Here is an 11,652-nt window from a genome sequence, read left to right on the forward strand (position 1 = left end):
GATGAATACACATGTATAGTTCACAATGTATACAGGCCTTTGGAGGTGTTCAGGGTGAATGGAATTTTATAGCTTTTTAAAGAAAGAAAAACTCTCAAAGGTCAAACAGTTGTGTGATACCTCTAGAATTTCGGTCTTTTGTTTATTTTTTAAAGATTTATTTATTTATTTTAAAGAGAGAGAGAGAGAGTGAGAGTGCATGCAGGGTAGGGGGAGGGCAGAGGGAGAAGGAGAGACTCTCAAGCAGACTCCCTGCTGAGCACTGCCGATAGGACAGACGCGGGGCTTGATCTCACGACCTTGAGACCATGACCTAAGCCGAAACCAAGAGTCAGACACTCAACCAGCTGAGCCACTCAGGCACCCCATAGAATTTCCATCTTTTAATTTGCAGAAACATAACTGTGGGCGTGGAATGATCTCAACTTTAGCTCTATGGCTTTCCTTTGGGCTTTTATTTTATGTTCTCATTCTTTGGAAGTTGGGGGATGTATTTTTTCTCGGTTGCTATGGCGTTTGCAGTTGCACAGCTCACAAGCACGCTGCATGCTCAGCAGTGAATTAGTAATCCTGACCTAAGTTGACATGTGGGATGTTAGGCTGACACCGGGTGAACAGTTCCCTTCTAGAGAATCTAAGGCTTAGAATCAGACCCTCGCCCTACTGAAGGAGCACGCGAAATCCTCCCTTGGAACCACCGAGTTCATGAAAGAAGACCTGAGGCTGGTCGACTTCCCTGGAGGTCTCCTGGCCATCAGATCCTGCCCTTCCACTCAGTTCTCATCTTCCTTCCCCTCTTGATGGGAAAACCATTTCTTCTCAGCCTTTTCTCCTTGCCTCGGGCACTCACTGTTGATACTACCTGGACCTTCTATCAATGCCCTGTCCCTCTGCGGCCTCTCCCACTGTTGTAAGGGTGTGATGTTCTTAGGAGCAAAATCCACTCATCTTTGGCTCTGCTTGTATCTCACTTCCTTCTCTCATTTTTTGCTTTGTCTGGCTCCCTCCCTGCCCTCCTGATTGTGTCTTAGGCCCCGGAAGTCCATCTGAGTCTTTTCTCCCAGCCACAAACATAACCTTTAAAATGAGCCTTCTCCCAGTCGTGTCCTTCTCCCTTCCAACGTTCTGCCAGAGGATTTTTCTAGAGAATGGTTCTACTGAAAAATCTTCAGTGAGTCCCCTTATTTAAAGGGTAAAGTTTTTAAAAAATGGTGAATTTAAGAGGTTCGAAGAGGTACAGCAACGCTAAGTACAATGTGGGAATTTTATCTACACAGATACATCACTTATGTTAAAACTCTGTCTACGCAGATGACCAGCAAAGATTTTTCTGTTATATTTTGAAAATTGGTATAAAAATGAAATGTAATTGATGGTTTGTTATGTGACAATCACCCTCCATATCATGGCACATACATGACTGTGAAACCTAAGAACTCCAAACAGGGAATGAATGTGGCAATTGTTACATAGAGATAAAAAGAATTCATGATTCTTTAGTTCCAGGAAGACAGATCTATATATCTTGTAGGATCATTGATCAATTTGAATTAAAGCAGCAATGATGATCAAATTTTAAGAGTTTTCTTGGTATTATAAAATATGTAAATAATATGTAAAATAATAATAAAAGCTGATTTTCCAGCAGCATGTGTGGGAATGCTTCAAAATTAAAATGATCTCCTCAAACTTCCAGATCCTGCTATTACCATGACTTTCAGCTTTATTCATATTCTTGCTCTGCTGCACCTGTTCCTAGGGGCCATTTAACCAGTTCTTTGCTCTTATGACATCTTCGAGCTACTGCATTGGTACCATCTTAAGGAGAAATGAGAATTTTCTCCTGGTTTCTGTCTCTTGGCTTTGCAAACTTAGAAATTATGCAGACCTTAATTTCCATAGGTCTTTCCTAGAAAGTTTAGAGCAAAAGTACTAATATTTCACTCCATGCCAGCCCACTTTCATATTACTACTTTGACCTGCAAAGAACAGCCCTCTTCCATTCTCTCTTTTTTCATGCATTCCTGTTCTCAGCGTTCTCATAAAACACTGACCCTAAGATGGGAAATATTCACTTTAAACGTATTTTTCCCTGAGCAGTAAATGTCTTGAAGTTGTAGCCCTGACTATCACAGGACCCGAGTGAGTAGTCAGAAATAAGTTACATCGTGCTGATATGTGAATGACAGCAAGTGTTAGGAAGCGAGTGATCGGGAAAGAAAACCCCTAAAATAATTCTCCTGTACTCTAGTCCCATGGTAAAAGCATTTAATTATGGATGCAGGGTTTGTCCAGCTGGGTCAATGGTTAGAGCACAATGCCTCATTTCAAAACGGAGATCATGGCCTTCCTCCCTTCTAAGCTAAGGGCAATGACAAGACATGAAGGTTAACCAGTTAAATATTAGGGTCAGAACATTTCCAAAACATCAGCTGTCTCCCACTGTGACTCAGTCCCTAAATCAGCCTCAAGTGTGTAATATGGAAATCAATTCCTGGCTGGGCTCTCCTCAAGGCAGTTTATGTGGTTTTATTACAGACTTCTGAATCTGGTGAAATTTCTTCTGGCCACTCTGTGACTCTATTTCCTCAACTGTAAAATTTGGAGTTGTTACGTGGATTAAAGGAATGAATACGGGCACGTTAGTTTTCAATAGAGGCTGGCCATTGCCATAGGACTTCCTCTGAGCACACTGTTGGGGGGTCCAGTGACGTCATTATGGGGCACCTGGAGGCTGTGAAACATGGACCGCCAGGAAACACTGAGACCAAAAGTAGCTAAAAACAGGCTCTGGTGGATCTGACAAGGTAGAGGGAAGCAGACAGGCAGAGAAGCAGGCAGTGTATGCTCAGCCAACATGGCGCTAGCAAGCAGCAGCATTTGTTAACTGTGTTCCTGGTTCTCAGTCGTCTTTCGCATTTTGTGCTCTTTCCCCCAATTCCTGGTGGCAGCTGTACCCAGAGGCAGATTTAGCAAACTGTAGGTGAAATCTCCTGAGGGGGCTGGGATTATCCTTCAAATCCCTAACTCCAAAGTGAAAATTGGTCATCTAACTATGATCTCTATCTTTTCAAGTGATCACGGCTGATGAAGAACTTCAGTCATGACACCGTATGGTGGCGTGGAAAGAAATCCACTGCAATGCAAAGACCATAGGTCAACAACTAAAAGGACACAGTAGCAATAACTGGGGTGGAAAGCATTAAAGGCACATGAATCACCCTTGTCCGTACTTATTGTGTGCCATCGAAGGCCACAGAATGCTTCGGGTGCTTTAGGAGAGAGAGGTGATGGGGCAGACGGCATAGAGAGGAAGAGAAAAGAAAATAGGAACAGGTATTTACAGAGGGCTCACTGTGCATCAGGCCCAGTTGTGAGGGTTTTCTGTATCTTAACCCATTTACTCCTCATCAGGTATCAATACCATGGATCAAAGGCGTTCTGTTACAACCCAACCAGGTTCATGTCCCCACTCTGCTCCTAACCAGGTGTGACTTTAGATGAAACACGGAACCTTCCCCCATCAGGTATTATTAATTTCATCTTACAAATGAGAAAGCTAAGACTCCGAGACACTAAGATCACTTCCTGTATGGATGAGAGCTGTCATACGAACTCGGAAAGTCTTTTTCCTTTCTATGGTGCAACTGGAGAGGTGTCATATCTCTTCTCGTAAGATATGGGAGGCAACTATCGTAAGATAGGCAACCTTCTAGGTTACGCTTCATAGTAGCCCTTTAGGCCAGAGCAGCCTCCTGGACCAAGAACCATGGACCAAGCCCACGAAAAACAACTGCATATCCTTCCCCCTCAGTACAACTGTAGTTAGTGGCTTCCTTTGTGGGGTGCTTGGTAGGTTTTTAATACCCTCGAAAACATCTAATCACTTAACCACCATACACACTGTAGAGGTATAGATGATAGTTACTCTTTCAAAGATGGAGACTGAGGGTCAGGGAGGTATAGTAAAGATCAGAAGGGGGGCCTGAAGCTACATTGTTGATGCCAGATCTAATGCTGGCTCTAGAACCTAATACCTGATTTCCCCGTGCGGGAAGGGCCCTGGGGCTAGACTTGTGATTCTCAAACTTGATTGTAGGTACTTCAGAACCACCTGGGTGGGGGTGGGAGGGGCTTGTTAACATGCAGATTCCGGGCCCCATTCCCTTTCAGATTTATGTCAGCTCACAGGCTCATGGGATGGTGGGGGTAGGTGGCCACAAATTAGTCTCTGAACGGGGTGGAAGTAGAAAGGGTAAAAGAACTCTACCACCTGTCTGGTGGTAGACCTTTATTCCATTCCATCAACGGGCAGAAGACTGCCCTTCTATGAGCCTTTATTTAACCCAGATATCAGATAAACAGTTTCAAAAGAACCCCCCAGAAGTTTTAGCACGTGTGATCCTAACTTATTCATACTGTGGATTTCTTTTTTATTTCCCAAGTGAATGAGATTTTAGAAGGCAATAATAGTGTTAGTTCTAAGCATGCTTTAGAAATGATTTTTTTTCCCTTTGTAAAGTCAGATTCATTGCCTTTGGATTTTTTTTTTTTTTGTACTTTCCCTGAAACATGTTAACATCGATTCTCCTTGTTTTCCTGATTTTTGTTGCAGAGAAAGGAGATATTCCATGACCTTTCTTTCACGGAAGGTCACTATATAAAACACCGACCCTTCATTCAGATTTCTGAGAAGTTTTCCATCCTGGGAAGAACAACAAATCAAAAAACTGGCATCAGTGTGTGGATATTTTACAGCCCAATCCAGTGAGACTCTGCAATTTTCATACTGAGAAGTAATATATGACCTAGACAAGACCCAGACATAGGCTCATGAGAAGACTATGGGGCTTTAAAATTATTGCCTTGATCATGGAAAAGAAATATGAGTAATCACTGCCATCCAGCAACTCAGGATGGTCTTTGGGGGCAATCAATGTTTGAGAGAATCAAAGAACATCTGGAAATCAGCATATTTTGAGCTAGTTCACACCCGGCTCCGTTCATATTTCAACTGATCTGTGTACGAGGCAGTTCGGCTGCCCTGAGAAAAACAGCCTTGATGTGTCCTCTGGGGTTAGGAAATTTCAGCAAGGCTAGAAGGGGAACATAGGAGGTAATCCCCCTCACTGGACTCCAAGTGCTACACCTGCAGGGCTGGTGTATCATGGCTCATTTTAACCCACTTCAATTTTTCCCAGCATCTACCAGCAAAATATTTCTCAAGGCATTTTACTAATAAACATGACTATCTAATGTACATAAGAAAATGTCTAAATAGCACCGTCCAAGACTTTGTCCAAGTAAAGGACGACAAACCTCTCTCTGGCCTTGCCTTTCCTCATCTTTTATGCAGCAGATGAACCAAAAGAGAAGAAAAAAAAAATCACAGCATCTGAGAAAGCAGGTCTTGCACTTAGACAGGAAGGCAAGATGAGGGAGTTTTAACAGTGGTGTTGATTTTGGCATCGATATTTTCCCTAAAGTTCTGATGGTAACTCTAGAGACAATATGTAAGACGGTTGATTTCTGAAGCCTCTCTATGTTAGAAATATCCAGTTCAATCCACACGTTTCTAGCACAGCAGATATCCTGAGACGTTTCTTGGTTTTGGTCTCACAAGAACTCAAGAATCACCGCACTGTGTTACATCCTGATTCTTTTAGTACATTACGTTCTAAAAAAGGTTCTAAGGGATATTTTATGTCAAATATTTATCGTCTTCGATGTCAAACTTACACAGGTTATAAATTTACCTCCAAAGCATCCCAGTTTGTCTTAGGAACAAATTATGTATGTTCTTCATAAAGATGTCTAGACGCTTTTGAATACGTTTGTGAGTGTAGTTGGTGCAACTTTTTGACAGGTAACGTATGTCGAGGTGTAGCAAGCAATGTGGCTCCGAGACTGCCGGAAAAATATCTCCGGGAGGATTCATTGTTCACTTCGCTCACTTTACACAAGGGTGTGTGGGCCTGGAGTACGTCCCATCAGCCTTAATTCTAACTGCTTTCATTGCTTTCCTAAGCTAGCGTCTCCTTCATCCCCTTGACGACATAGGCACTTAGCTCCGGTCCTGATTTTCTCTCTTCAAGGCTGTCTTGTGGTTCAGAAAGCAGAATCACTGTAAGGTTGGAAGGATAGGCAACTTTCTAGGTTACACTTCATAGTAGCCCTTTGGGCCAGAGCAGCCTCCTGGACCAAGAACCATGGACCAAGCCCACGAAAAACAACTGAATATCCTTCCCCTTCAGTACCACTGTAGTTAGTGGCTTCCTTTGTGGGGCGCTTGGTAGGTTTTTAATACCCTCGAAAACATCTAATCACTTAACCACCATACACACTGTAGAGGTATAGATGATAGTTACTCTTTCAAAGATGGAGACTGAGGGTCAGGGAGGTATAGTAAAGATCAGAAGGGGGGCCTGAAGCTACATTGTTGATGCCAGATCTAATGCTGGCTCTAGAACCTAATACCTGATTTCCCCGTGCGGGAAGGGCCCTGGGGCTAGACTTGTGATTCTCAAACTTGATTGTAGGTACTTCAGAACCACCTGGGTGGGGGTGGGAGGGGCTTGTTAACATGCAGATTCCGGGCCCCATTCCCTTTCAGATTTAGAGGGTCCAGAGTTGGGCTTGAGAATTGGATTCCCAGCAAGTTCCCAGGTGACGCTGAAGTTGCTGTGCCTCCTGGGGACTGTACTTTGAGAAACCCTGTTTTAGAATCTAGGTCAGTGGCCTTCCATCCTGTTTTGGCACCAGAATTTCCTGGGAAGCTTTAGGAATATATACTGATGGCTGGACCTTCCTTCAGAATGCTTCAGCTGTTGTAGGGAAGGACGTGGGGGCATTGGTATTTTTTTACTGATCCCCAGGTGATTGGAATATGCAGTAGTGTTCCAACAAAGGTTGGAAGACATTGTTTAGGGGAGGGCCAGCAAGCTGGGGTTTCCAGTTGGCTACTGTTTTCTTCGTAAATACATTTTTGGCACACAGCCCTTCCATTCAGTCGATGGCTGCTTTCACACAATAATGACAGAACTGAGTGGTTGTGACAGATACCATTGGCCAGCAAGGCAGAACATACTTACTCTCCAGCCCTTGATAAGTAATAAAAGCAAAATAGAGGAAACCATAGAAGATACTCTATACTTTTTTACTTTCAACAAGTCTTTCTAAATCTTGATCAAGGCACTGTGTGGAATGTGTGGGAAATAGGAGAGAGGCTAAGCTTTTCTATAAGGAACTCGAAGTTGTGATTTCATCTTTTTAAAATGACTTTCCTCTCTACCTCTTTGTTCCCTGCACAGTCATTCTCTTTTCCCCCATCTGAACGCCTTGTCTCCCTTCGGCTGTGCAATTACACGAGCTGCTTCTTCTTCTTCTTCTTCTTCTTCTTCTTCTTCTTCTTCTTCTTTTTTAAAGATTTTATGTATTTATTTATTTGAGAGAAAGAGAGCAGGATGGGGAAGGAGAGGGACAAGCAGTCTCCCCGTTGAGCACCGAGCCTGATGTGGGGCACCATCTCACCACCCCAAATTCATACCTGAGCCAAAATTAAGAATTGGTCGCTCAACCAACTGAGCCCCCAGGCACCCCTGCATGGGCTTCTTAATCACACATTGGACTTCTGCTCTGCTGGCTACCATCACTTCCTGGTCTTCACACGGGTGGCATATTACAAGTGGGAAAGGAACGGTATTTGGAGTCACAGGATCTGAATTTGAATCCTAACTCTGCTACTTAGCGATGAAATCCCGGGGAAGCTTACTTAGTTTCCGTGGACTTTGTTTTCCTGAACTGGTAAAGATGATAATACCTCACTTGTTGGGTTACTGCAAAGATTAAGGAAGATTAGTCCACCTGCATTGCCAACTGTAGGACACCTTACACATTTCATTTACTATTACTGGTCACAACTTCTCTGGAGAATACAAGAAGTGAATTGCAGTCCACTTCATTGGTGTCCTTTGGGGATTCATCAGGAAGGGACAAGGGGGGAACCCCCTAGACTTCTCAGGCTGCAGTTGTGGTGGCTGAGTCAGAATGCCGGGATTAGCTCTCAGAGTTCACACACTCACATGCTGGCAGCAAGATGCTACACAGCATTGGCCTGAAGCGAGGCTTAGGGTCATGACTGCAGGGATTGCAAAATCTGGAACCCGGCAAAAAATGAGGCAAGAAACTGATTCCTTAAAATTTTAAACTTATAAATAAAGTAGAAGAAGGATATAGCCAAAAGCTCAGGAAGGCCCTGAGTATTTTACAGCTAACTTCACTGGCTCCTAAGACTCTCTGGCTCAGCGCTATATGAAGAGGGTAATGCATACGGATATTAATTCATAAAGCATATGAAGAGCCTGGAATCTTTTCCATTTCTGATGCACAGACCAATTTCATCCCTAAATCCCTCAGCTATTGCCCGTGGGAATATCTTGTCATGTACTCTTATCATCTCCTCGCAATGATTTCCAGAAACTTCATGTAAACACACAGAGAAAAGAAAATGTTAACCTCTCCCATAACTCATGTGTAGTGGCCAAAGAGGAAAGTATCTTTCTTCTAAACAGAGATCTTCACATTTGTTCCTTCTCTCGCAAACTCCTGACATCAAATTTACTCATAGCAAAACTCATTACTGGTCAATTTAGTCAGAACCACCAAATGGATTCTGTGTGTATATACGTATATATACATATATACATATATACACACACATATATTCCAGAGTTTTACAAAGAAAAGCTTTGGGAAAATAATTGACTTCTTATAATGATTTGACAGAAAGGAGTCATTATTTCTATCAAGCCATTATATACCTTTTAAACCACACATTTCTGGCTCTGTTCTGAAGGCAGAATCAGCCACATTTTGGTATCCCTGTGCCAGAGACCAACAGCTGAGCCAGCCCCATGCCAGAGGGAGTAAACTGGCTACACAAACTACGTATGGAGAGATTATGCAAAGACTTCAAATCTTCCATTTTGACAAAAACTTGCAAAATGAAACAGTGAGAATATAATTAGAACAATCTGTTAGACCCAAGACTGTTAGTATCTTTCTCTTGCTCTTTTTTTTCCCAACTTGGAACTTTCACTATTTATCAACCATCACAGATCTAGAAACACCAGTTGGGTGGAATCAGGCAAAAGCTAATTGCTATACTTCAGTTCAATACAGCTGCTATCCACGGGCCTCATTAGGCCCTCTAATGACCAGCTTCTTGGCCTTCAAGTGTCTACTGGAAGAAACAGAAGTCCAGCTTGGATGAAAGGAGGGACCCAAAAGAATTACCCGAGAAAAAAATATTAAATTCAGAAATATGGAATAGAACCAAATGAACATCCAGTTTCAAGGACCCAAATTTGGGGAAAGTCATTCTACCGACTCCTATCCATTTTTCTTTTAATTCTTGCCACACAAAGGAAGCATTACTGCTACATAGTCAGCAATTACTGGTTCTCAGACCGAGAGCAGAAATCAAATCAGATGTGACTCTTGATTTCTCTATAGCCCACTGAAGAGAAAGAAAAGATATGAAAGGGCATACGCTTTTATTTTAGGAACTCCGAAATAATCCAAAGTTCACTTAATGTCTGTGTTCCAAGTGCTTGCGACTTTCCTAGAGGAGGGAATTTCTTGTTGAAAGAGCCTGGTAACAAATTCGTTTACCTTTCGTTTCTCCTAGGGGACACTTCTTGCTTTCCACCTTGACTAGAGATCCTGTGTTTCTGTGTTTAACTCAGGGTTTTCTTGCGAGGCTCTTTTCCAACATTATTTTATACGGCATTTACTGATAATGGGGGCATTTCAGATAGCAGCTCAAGCAATACTCACACCAACTTCCACATACAACTTCCAACACTTCCGGCAACACGGACCGCGTTCTCTTTGCTCCTGTCTGTTCCCAGAATGAGGTAAGTCTGCACGGCGGCCGCACAGCTGCTCCCTGTCTGGTTGGGCTTAGGGGCATAGACCAGGCCACAGAACCAAACAAATAAATGGGCCCAGCTGGCCGCTGAACACCCACCCTTGGCCTTGGCACTTGCTCTAAACCAGGAACAGGCAAACTTTTCCTATGAAAGGCTAGTGGAACGTCGGCTTTGGAACATAGCTAGTCTGATTTGGGGCTTTGGAAGCCGTATGGCCTCTCTCAGGGCTCCTACTGTCATAGCAGCCACCGCACTGTAGGGCTAACATGGTAGTGTGAGAGCAGCATAAACCATGCCTCAGTGAATGAGAGCGGCTGTGTGCCAATAAAACTTTATTTACAAAAAAAAAATAGATGCTGTGGTCTTTGGGCCATGTTTGCTGACCCCTGCAAACAAACCTGTCTGCTCGGTTGGAACCCAGCTCATTCAGCTTCACTTCACCAGTGCAACCAGTCCCCATCCTGAAGACCCTTAATACTGTTCCTCAAATGCACCTGCCAGCTAGAGTTGATTAATAATGCCCAAATCAAACTAAAGTGCGATAGAAAAGAAGGCAAATTTTATTAAATTTGGGGAGGGAATCCAATTTCCAAAGGGAGACACTAAACTTGTGGAACCATTGTGCAGTCATTTAAAGGCGAACAATCAGCCTCTTAAGCAAACCACGTTAAGAGAATAATCGCGACCCCCAGAAACGCACAACGTCACGTACCAGGGCTCTGTGAAGCAGGCTATGGTCTTAAGGGCCTATATACTCAGTCTATCCTCTTTACCATTTGGAGATTACATGGGGCAAAACATGTAGCGAAGAGCTTGGCACATGGTGAATATTATTATGCTCTTTAACATATGAGGAATCGGAGATTGCTTCTCTTCCTGTGATGTATCTATGAATCACCCCCTGATACAGCAGGTCCGGGGTGGGGCCCGAGGCTCTTCATTTCTAACAGGCATCCAGGTGAGACTGATGCAGCTGGTCTAAGAACGTCCCTTTGAAGAATAAGGACCTAGAGCAGTGTTTGGCAATGCGGGTTACACACTGGAAACTCCTGGGAAGCTTGTCAGACACCCAGACCTCGTCCAGCCCCACACCACATGGATCAGCATCTGCGGGAATGGGGACCCCGACGTAAGTACTTTTTGAAATTCTCCAGGTAATTTTAATGCAGAATTTCAAGACAGAGTTGCTGAATTAGAGGCTCAGAGAAATTAACCGACTTGCCCAAGGGCACTTGACTTTAAACGAGGTAACATTTTTGCTTGCCTGATATTTGAAAATGGTCTTGAAAGTCGTCATGAGGCAGGGTGCAGGCTAAGGCAGTTTCCAGGATGACAGCAGAGATGAGGGGGGAGGAGAGGAGGAAAGGCGAGTTGAATTTATTCGCACACAGTGATATCCATACTGGTCAAGGAACGCGGATGAAGCAGGCAGCAGAGCACATTGCTTTGTCCCTGTGTGAAAATCCCTCTTACGACTCGTTCTTTCTTCATCAAAGCAACAGGGCAAAGAGCCTCTCAGAAGGGATATTTAAGTTCAGAAATGTGCAGTACCTTCAGCTCCTTTGATGAATCACACCATGATGAAAGCCTAAAGGCTGAGTAATCACATTTGGCTTCCTTTCTGCCTCTCGGGACGTTCAAAAAGTCATATTTATGGGACTAGGCAACATTTCTGACCCAGGGATTTCTGTCCTGAATAAGACCAAGCTAAAGGAAGGAG

At 43.5% G+C, this 11,652-nt stretch overlaps 1 protein-coding gene across 1 annotated transcript in view; it reads right to left on the reverse strand.

Moving 5' to 3' along the window:
* The window catches only part of GPC6 (glypican 6), a 1,044,505-nt gene that overhangs the window by 58,591 nt on the left and 974,262 nt on the right, over positions 1–11,652 (reverse strand). The window lies entirely within an intron of this gene.

This window comes from Ursus americanus, chromosome 10 (assembly GCF_024610735.1).
Source record: "Ursus americanus isolate L20-20 chromosome 10, mUrsAme1.1.p, whole genome shotgun sequence".
Lineage (NCBI taxonomy): Eukaryota > Metazoa > Chordata > Mammalia > Carnivora > Ursidae > Ursus > Ursus americanus.